Consider the following 10,706-nt stretch of genomic DNA (forward strand, 5'->3'; position numbering starts at 1 on the left):
CTACAATAGGGCTAGAGTTACATGTGGCCATCCTTGACCAGAAAAGCACAGTAAACATGATCAAGGGGATGGGGCAGCTTCTGTTCCAGTCAGGAAAAGAGATATCTGAAAGTGAACATGATGGAAATCTACAAAATCACATTATGATACAGAGGGTTCTCTTCCCACTCCTATAAGAAATACAGGGCATTAGATGAACCTTGCAGGAACCAAGTTCTAGAAAAAACAAATTACATGTTTTGTCATGCCATGTACATACTAAATTTTTGCTTGAGCCAGTGGGTAGGCACAGCAAACACACAGGATGAAAAATCACAGTGAAAGATTTGTAAGTCTATATAAATTGCATGTGTTCCTTGCACCTCTTCCACACGTCAGTGCAAACACACTTTCCAAGAACAGTGCTGGGTATCTCTGTTCTTTTGTCTGAGAGCTGCTAAGCTGCAGCTGTCATGGGAATATTTAGGAGAGCATACTTTGACTTAAAATGTGCAGTTTAAATGCAGTGGAAAAGGGGTTGTGAAAAAATATTAAATTGAATATTGGCAATGGAGTATGGAAAAAGATTAATCAAATTCATAGGTGTCTTCTGTTTGAAGAGAATCTCAGGCCTCTCCAAATCAAAATCATCACTGGAAGTTACTCTTAAAAGAAAATATACTGTGGTAGGCATCATTTGCTAGGGCCCCAATTCAGCAAAAGGGCTTATGGCTGTGGTTAATATGCATTTGCTGAACTGGATCCTTCGTGCAACACAAGGGAATGTCACTAGACTGGGATGGGCAATAAACTGTCTCTTCAACAGGAGACACTGATAAACTGCAGGTAAAATCTCTCCAAGACACTATTACATCTGTAAGACTGTGAGGTTTTTATTTAACCTATTTCAGATGAACACCTAATTTCCAAAAATAAATCCTCTTTTATATATATAAATCAAATAAAGAAATGCTTTGCACTCTGCCATGTGCTGTAAGTGAGACAGGGATTGACATATTTGTAGAACTGAATCATAACTCTGAGGCATAGAAGTTGGCTAAAAACTCCTATTACTGGCACTTCCTGTCAGGTGCTTAGTTCTGCAACTTGATGACTTAGGATTTGGTTGTCCAACCTTTTGGCTTACCTGGGCCACACTGAGTGAACTGTCTTAAGCCTCATCATATTTCCCTCCAAAAGTAATGCCTCCTATTTATTTCCATGGAACCTACAGCAGATACAAAGAACACAGTAACTCAGTTTCATAGAACAAATTCTCATAGAGCATTCTGCACTTGTCAAAACCTGTACCAGCAGAGGTGACCCACTGTCATTGTTGCCACAACTGAAATGAACCACCCACCCCTCACTGTGCTCACCTCCCCTCTTTGGTCTCTATCAGTTTTCAGCAAGCAAGTCCCTTTGTCTCCCACCTCTGATCACCATGTTTACCAGAACCAAAGACAGCATTTACTTGAGATGTTTAGGGGCTTCTTATTGGGAAGTTTTACGCTCTGCTCTTACCTCAGGATATGTAGAATGAATTTCATATTCAACTGCATCTCTATACATTCAATTTGAAAATTTACAGGCAACTTATTTTTGTCAACAGAAAATGGTCTTGCAGATACAAATTGATCATTTTTGTTGCAATCTTGATTCCTATTCTCAAATTCCTGTACCAAAACAGAAAATACAGCTCTGAATATTTTGCCCTGTTCACTGGACTGCATTTAGCCAGGGTATCAAAATGCATAAATTATTTGCCATCACTAGAGCCAGCACTGGCCAGGGCCCTCCATCAGTGCCTCTTTTAACTGAATCTTGCACTGCAACTGGCAAGCTCCAGAAGTAAAACATTCTCTCATGCATATTCAGTAAGCCTTTGGAAATCTTCTCACCATGTCCCCACTGTACTTTTTATTTTGTTATACACTATCCTGCTGCACCCCACCACACCAAACACACACCTTTCATAAAACAACGTGAGAGTGAATGCCCTACAATGTGCAGGTAGAAAGGAAGAGAGTATCCAGTATTCAAAAGCAAAGATGAACCAACATATTTCAAAAATACAAAGAGTAACTGAAAAACCCAAGTGAAAGTACAGTATTTACCAGAAGAAACAGCTGAATCAAGAAAACAAATACTTTTTAAATGAGCATACGGAGGCAAAGTATTTTCTGCTGGAAAATCCCAGTCTGTGCAATTTCTGTTGTGACTTCATGATCTGCTGTTCACAAAATGACATCCCCCTTTTTTTGACGGAGTGACAAATGCAAACAATTAAACCATGCAAAAGCAGAGCAGAAGCATTCAGGAGAAAAAGTAACCAGAAGAAAGGATAGGCCAGCCTAAAGAACAAAGCATGTGTGACCATTGGTTTCAGCAAGCAAAGCAGCAGAGGAAGAGCAGACCAGCAGATCAGAACAGTTGGTGATGAGGCTATCATTAGTACTAAGGACTCAAAAGGATGAGCTGAGCTTTGTTAATCAAGGAAATTATTTCTTAAACAGCATGGCACAGAGTAGAGTTTGTCTGTGATATCCATCAGTTTACCAGTGCAGAGGGTATAAATTCAAAACCCTATGGGCAGAGTGGGGATCAAACCTCCCTGGTTAATCAAATGCATGGATAGCACTGCCAACAAGACAGTCTGCACAAGGTCTGCAAGCCAGCTCCTTTGTTTCCTCACTTCCCACTAGAGACACTTCAGACAGGAATGCACCACTCCAATTTTGTTGAATATCACAATAAACACTCTTTCTGAGTTCTTTTAGGCTGGAAAACAAATCAAGGAACTTCATGTTCCATGCAGCTCAGATGAGGCTTGTTTCTGGCTTTTCAGTCTGGCTGAACTGTATGCTGAGGTACACTCTAATATGGTGTGAAACCTTCTTAGTGCAAGGCAAGTGTTTTGGTGTATGGTCATCCTGTTACCTATTCATGGAGCTGAGTTCACAGTCCAGTGAAATGAACAGCACTGTCTGCTCTTCCTGACATGCTTTGAGAGACCACAATTTACCTTCTATGCATTCGTGCTGAGATGGATGGATGAGGTTCAGCCTTTGACAAAGTCTGAAGAGAATCTTTTCTCTTAGCAGAGACTCAGATCAGCTTTATTTGGAAATATGTGGATTAATCACTGTACAGGCTGTATAAACAAAAGCATTCTTCCTGATGATTTGAAGCAGAACAACCCAGTAACATATTTGTGTAGGAATTTAAATCTTCAGTTATTTCTGGAATTCTTAAAATGCTGCCAATTAAATTTGTAATTCAATAAATAGTGATTTTTGTATATTAATTAAAGGACACAAGTCACTCACTTTGTATCCACAATCTAAAGAATTGCACAAAAAACATTTGTTTTGGATATCTTCTCGAAGCTTGTTTTCCAACATAAGCAATCAACCGTTAACAAATCTGAATGGCATTTTTAAACAGAATTTAAGATGAGAAAATAAACTGGGGGTTTCAAAAAAGAAAAAGAAAACAGCCTGAATATAGAATGTCTCTACTTTAGCTAAATAGAGTATTTAAAATAGCGAGCACAAATCCTGGCAACATGGCTGATAGTACAAAAAAGAAGAAAAACATTTCCCAGTCTCCTCTGAGGCAGGTAAAGTAACACAATGCTACCTCTATTTTGCAGGAGATAACTGGAAGGCAGAAGATATTGATGTAAACACCTGCCCCAAAGAACTAAAGTAATGGTATCAAATTCTTTCACATAAATGGCTGACAGCTCTCAGGAGCTAAACTGCTATTCAATATGCACTACTCTGAGACCTAGGAAGAAGTGTTAAACTTCTTTTTTTTTTTAAACTTTCTTAAAGGAAATATCAAACCTAACAGTTTTTACAGCAAAAATGTATTAACTGTGATAGCAAAGATGGTGGATGAAAATGTTGTTGCTCCCACAAGCAATTTACAAGAAAAATGTACGTTAATGACTCAAGTACTATGTCAGACTGTTCCAGTATTTCATCCCCCTTATTGTAAAAAACTTTGTTCTTTTATTCAAACTAAATCTCAAAGGGCAGGCCTGCACTTCATACTCTATGGCAAAAGAACGAAAGAAATTTGTGGTGATGCACAGTTAGTTGTATCCTGGCTGGATGCAGTCCGGAGAACTGTCAGCTCACAGGACAGATTCTAGGCATTTTTCTGAAGTCCATATTGGATCCCACCATGCTAAAGACAAACTACTAAAAGTTGGCCAGAGCCCACCATAGCCCAGAAGTACCTTCCAGACAGAAGTACCTTCTAATAGTAGAGGAAGAAGGGAATCATCCTCAGATCTGCTTTCCAGGTGGAGATTTCAACGGGGAAGCCATGTCTCTAAGAGAGCATTTTTTCTGACTCTCCTGATGCCTGCACATTCATCATAGAATGATTCTGAAGGTGTTATCATCTTCAGTTAAACACATGTGAGCATTATAGGTTCTCCTATGTGCTTACAGGTCTTAAAAAACTCAAGTGGAATACTTCAAAAAGTACATTTACAAGCTATTCATTTTGTTTTAACAATGCATATTTAAGACAAAGAGAAGGACTCACTTTATTTTAAACTTAGATTATTTCTTCAACTTCTTTTAAATTCTTGTGTTTTTTTGTTGTTTTTTTTTCTATCTGAATTTAGTGAGTTTAATAATGCTTTTATAGAGCAATATTTTAACATGTGTTGACCAGCAGGGTAAGTCCCACTGGAGAAAATTATTTAGGGTTCCATCAGTCGAAGTGAATTTACGGTGTTTTTCTCTGATTTCAGAGAATAGTTTAAATGCAAGAGGAGAACAAAAAGATATTAAAATGTAAAGCATATTTTAGATATTAAAAGGTAAAGCCTATTTTCATATATTACAAATGAAAAAATCTACTGTATCCTTGCAGGGAGACCAGTCTACTGATTTGCTGTCTGTCCACATCATGGAAGTCTTAGATGTTACATGTGGTAACTACACAACATTTTCCACAAGCTGGTGGAGCCAATTGTTCGGATGAGAAAGGATAGGAAAATAAAGAAGAGCGTTGCATAGCACACAAATGCTCAAATTCGGATTAGAAATAGTTTCCATACTTCTTAAGAGACTTAAGAGAACTTATTCCTATATGAATGTATGCAAAAGATACGCACAGATTTTGATAGGATTTCAAGAGAATCGTGGCTCTGGGCAGCCTGGCCTGGTGATTGCCAACGCTTCCCACAGCAGGGATGTTGTAACTAGATGATCTTTGAGGCCGTTTTCAATCCAGGCCATTCTATGTTTCTATGATTCTATGAAGAATCTATGATTCTATGACGAATCATAGTTCTTGTACTGCCATGATAAACTGAAGAATAAATGCATAGACAAAAATTTAAAATCTGCTGAAGAAGCACAGCGTGACTACAGTAGGCACAACTGCACATCTTAATCATTGCTATTGAATTGGTGCCTGAAGGCTTAACCAGAAGTTACACTCCAGGTGAGCAGGTTTGCAGTGTGAGCAAAATGTCTCTGTAGCATCTGCGTGTGGTGGGGAAATAAATCTTCGTGCACTTGCAGGTGTTAGGAATCAAAATAACATCTTACTTCCAACACTTTTGTTTGGAAGTCTGTCATGAGCAAAAGCTTCGCATTTTTTACAGTTAATTTATTATTCATTTTGCAATCATTTGCTGCATGCCACATGCAACATTCTGTGAAACAAGCTAACTAATTACAAAGTCCTGAACTAAACTCATGTTCAGCACAAAATAAACTTCCTCCTGCTCTGTTCAGTATAAAGCAAGGTTTGGAAAGGAGAAGCAGGGGCACAGGGAGCCTGGATTTCTGCAACATGTCAGAGAGCTTTCAAGCAGATATCCAGCATTTCCACGTGGAAAGATCTGAAGCCCAGTTTTTTGAGATATCTTAATGATGTCCTCAGAGGTCATCCTGCACACTGCAAAAGCAGTGCTCTGTGGTACCCGACTGGCGGATTGTTTACAAAAGGAGGATGAATATGAGATCAGAGGGGATGTGACTGTGGTATAAGTGTGTTTGGAGCTTATAGAATGGCTGCACTCCTGGCTCTGTCTGCCTATGAGCAGTGATTTTCCTTAGGTCCCTTCATACACAGAACCATTCTTGGTTCACAAAGGCTAATGAATCCTCCTCTAGTTTCTCTGCCTGGTAGTCCCTCTCTCCCTCTCACTGCTGCTAGGGCAGGCTGCAGGAGGGGAAGCACCAGAACTCTGATACTTGGGTGGTGAAAAATCACAGACATTATGTGGCAGCTGTGCTGAAACCTCTGTATCAGAGCAGGATGAGAGGAGCTGATCAGGAGAAGGAAAATGCCTTGTGACTTGGCAGTTGCACTTCATAACTTCATGCATGCTCCAAACTGTCTGCTCATTTGCCAGAAATCCATCTAAGAAATAAGACCACACTGGCTCCTTTCCATTCATGATGATCTGTCCTCTGACGGGTATCCGTTGTGGGGATAGGGACGGTTGGTGGAATGTGAGATCCATTTAAGGAGCGAATCTCACAGAGAATACACATGGGAATGGACAAATGGAAACAGTACTGTGAGCCTGGGGAGGTGCTGTTCCCTGCCAATCCTCAGTCAGAAGCAGAAGAGACCAGGACACTGTTCATATGGAAGTGCATCATTTGCATAAACTCATGTTAACTTGAGCACAAATACAAGTTCAAGCATGGTAAGATGTCAGGGCAATGGATCAACCTATAATGAGCAGAGCTGCCTTAAGGGAGGCAGGAATGATTCTTCAGGTGCATTTATTACTTTATCTGTTGTATTTTCTCTATTTGAACATTCCACCTAGCAAAAGATAAGAGGGGGTCTGATGCTGTTGTTTGAGGATGTGTGAGTTGTCCTGCCTTCTTGAAAATCAAAGTTGTTGCAATAATAATGTCTCTATATCATACAGAGGAACGTGGCAGTTCATCTGGGGCAATATCTGTTCATAACCCTGTGCCTTGCCATGTAGGAATCCTTCCTGTAGTTAAGAAACAACTGCCTAGATATGATCATGTCATTTTAAATTTCCTTTCTTCTTCTTTTTAGTGAAAAAACCTGCATGGAAACTTGTTGGCACATCTTTCCAGTCTGTAGCACATACCAATGCTAATGAGGACAGCTGCGGTAGGCTGTAAATAAAGCTTCACATTTAGAACATAAATGCAAACAGACTCACTCATCCTCCCTCAAAACCACGAATCAGGACTGGACCCCAAAAACAGTTCCGTTGGTTCATCTCCAAGTGGCTTTGCATGGATGGCAATAAACAGGACAGCGGTGGATGTTCCCCATCCGTATTAAAACATCCGTATTAAACAAAGTGTCTACTCCCAGTTTCTCACAGGGTAATTTGGGTTCACTTTGGGCTCCTGACTTTACTCCCAAGGTGTATTAAACTCCTTCAGGTCTTTTCCATGTCTACCTGTCATGTCAGTGACCCCCCCTTCACTGTGTCAGTGGGGCCACACCTTTACTAGCACTGCAGCATTCTCTTGCGATCCCAGACACGCAGTTTTGTTGCCATCCCAAACTGAGAACAGATCTGGTGCTTTGTTTACAGGCAGTGTTCAATAAGAAATTTGAAAGGAGAATCAGCATTGCAATATACCACCACCAAAGAGGGGTTATAGACTACATGGATCCTTCTGCAAATTTCCTATAGGAGACATCAGTAAAACTAAAAGGATAGAGAACAGACTTCATATTGAGGGTTCCTGGACAGAAAATTAGGTGGATCTTGCCTGATACTGGGCCCTTCTATTCTTCCTGTTAATGAAAAGAGGAATGGTCCCAGCTGGAAAGGAGCAATGGTTTCAACAAACTATAATCAATCCTTTTCTGTACTTAATAAATTATGTGTATTTTAGCAAGGCACTATTCAGTCCTTTGACTGCATAGTTGTCAATATATCCTTACAAATGGAAAAATGGAAAAAATGTTGCTTCCTAATTGATAGAATTATAGAATCATTAACGTTGGAAAAGGCCACTAAGATCACCTCGTCCAACCATCAACCCATTACCATTATGCCCAGTAAATTGTTATGCCTATCCATAGCAATGGTTGCTCTAGCTCCAACTTGCTTAGAAAATACTAAGTTTTGCAGGGTAGTGATAATGTAAAATCATTGTGGATTACTTTTTAATTGTAACTGATGTGGTATTTGTCATTGACAATGACCCACATGTTCTGCATCAGAACTTTCTATAGTTTTTACTTTTATGAGAGAAGATTTTCAGTATATTTTCCAGGTGTTTTCCTTTTTCTTTATTTTTAAGTCTGATTAAAATCAGTTATTTTGCAACATTAAAATGGTAGGTAAAGCTTTTTCCACTGTAAAAAAGTTATTTCATTAAAGTAAATTAAAGCCAGAATAATTTTTGTGTGCGGGTGTGTGTTTTCTTCTGATTTTTGCTTTCTATATGTAAACAATGCACATTAGGAGTGCATAAGAAACCCAAAACAGGAAAGAAAAAAAAAAAATCACTTAATTTAGAGAGTAAGCACATCTGTGTCAAAAATCTTTGATCTGAAGTGTTTCCTGCTCTGTCAGATATATCTTCAGCAACCTGAACAAAGGCCATTCATCTCTTTGAACCTATATTTCTCTATCATTACAACTGGGCAGTAGACTTTCCCTGCCCTACAAGTACACTGATAATATTTACAGACTGCAGACTGGAGAGGTCAAGTGCTATATCAATGAAGACCATGCAAGTGCTTAAGAAAACTGAAGTACTTTGTATGTTTAGAATTACCACCCAATTCCCCCTACATAAAAAGAGAGTATACCTTGAATGCTTTACACTGCAGTTCAAATAGTTAATACCCCTCAGGATAATTTTTTCATGGCCAAACTATTTCTATACTGAAAAGCCTCTTCCCAAATGAAATAGCATTAAGTTAATATTTTCCACTTCAGTGTTGACAGTTACATTCAGTATTTAAAACTGAATCCTTCAGAAAAAATAATAAAGAATTGTAGAAGTATGTTGATGCTTTTTCATTGTATGCGGACATCAGTGCATGCAGTGAACCTGAGTCCTGAGGTGCTGTCAATACTGAGAAGACAAACTCTGATAATTCTGAGAGCATTTATCAGCCTCTCTCTGAAAATATTCTATGTTCAGACTACCTATATGCAATTATATGCAGAAAATGCAACACCAGAATTGCTGATTCACTAAGAAACAAAAGCAAAAGAAAGCAAGGTAAGTGGAAATATAGATAGTACATGACATGGACAGCTTAGACATGAGACTGAAGTTCTACCACAGGTTTCCAGGCTAGATTAATCATTGTAGCATATAAGATTCAAGTCCCTAGTACAACATCCCTCCAACTGGCAGTGGCTACCAGATCAGAGTGTGGTTTCTGAGTGTATATGATAAAATTTACCTACTGCTGATCAGTGTTCTTCTGAACTGCCTTGTCACATCTGTGCTACTAATACTGTGATTCACTTTGGTGGCTCATTTCCAAATCTACTGCATTAAAATGCCTTAATTTACAATGGAACAAGATAACAAGCTAATATAGGACCATGTCATTAATGTAGTCTCACTAGCACTTGGTCGTATTATAAAAAATTTAAGAGACTTCATTCTAGATTGTAAAAACATGGTACTCTTCCTTTTAAAATACATTTAATAGAAAATGACACAAGTAAGCTGAAAAGCTAACTCTATTTTACAGATAGATATTGGTATTATTTAAAAACTTGTGTAAAAATATTTTAAATAAATTATGTTTCTAATTAATTGCAGTCAAATAAGCCCCTCAGGCCAAAAATATTCATAGGCATCTGCACTCACCACAAAACACCTGGGCTTTCACACTTAATGACCTCCTGCTGCTCCATCTCTTCACAGGTTCCCAGACACCCCTGAAAATGAGGTTGCATTTATCTACATAGGTGGATATTAATCTACTCAGGTGCTGGTGCACCTCAGTTTAAGTACTCGTGTTTCTTTCATTACCTTTTAAGCTCATAATATTGCAGTTCACAGCGTTTTCTTACTGGTGCAAAATATCTTCAAACAGGGAAAGATCATGATCTATCAAAATCCTAAAATGGAACTTAGAGAATAGTTGTAGCTTTGCTATACTGATACTAAGGAGCACATGAAAATACATGGAAGTTTCCTGCATGTGGTCTGAATACCAAAGCCATCATCCTCCAGAAAGTACCAGTTGTCAGTTGGTTTAGTTCTTGTAGGAATTAACCAAAAATTGTTCTATTCATTTCTACAGAAAATGTTAAAATTTTCAAAATGTTCTGGCTAAATTAACATGTGTTACTTAGCTGTTTTTCTTCTGCAGACCTCATTTTCTGAGTCTCGAGAAACACATCCCAGACCTCAGAACCAGCTCCAACAACATCCCAGCCTCAAGTTCTTTCCACAACTGCCCACTTTTTTCACCTAATGACATAAAGTGCTTGGTCAGCTCTGGCTGCTCTATAGAACTGAAGCAAGGCTTGGATGTAAATTGATCCATGGAATGGAACACCTCTCCAATGAGGACAGGCTGAGAGTGCTGAGGCTGTTCAGCCTGGAGAAGAGAAGGCTGTGATGTGATGTGGTTGATGTCCCATTCCCCAGAGACCTTCAAGGTAAGGCTGAATAAGGCCCTGGGCAACCTGATCTAGATGTGATGTCCCTGTTCATTCCAGCGGAGTTGGACTAGATGGCTTTCAGAGGTCCTTCAACTCT

This window comes from Coturnix japonica, chromosome 1, assembly GCF_001577835.2.
Source record: "Coturnix japonica isolate 7356 chromosome 1, Coturnix japonica 2.1, whole genome shotgun sequence".
Classification (NCBI taxonomy): domain Eukaryota; kingdom Metazoa; phylum Chordata; class Aves; order Galliformes; family Phasianidae; genus Coturnix; species Coturnix japonica.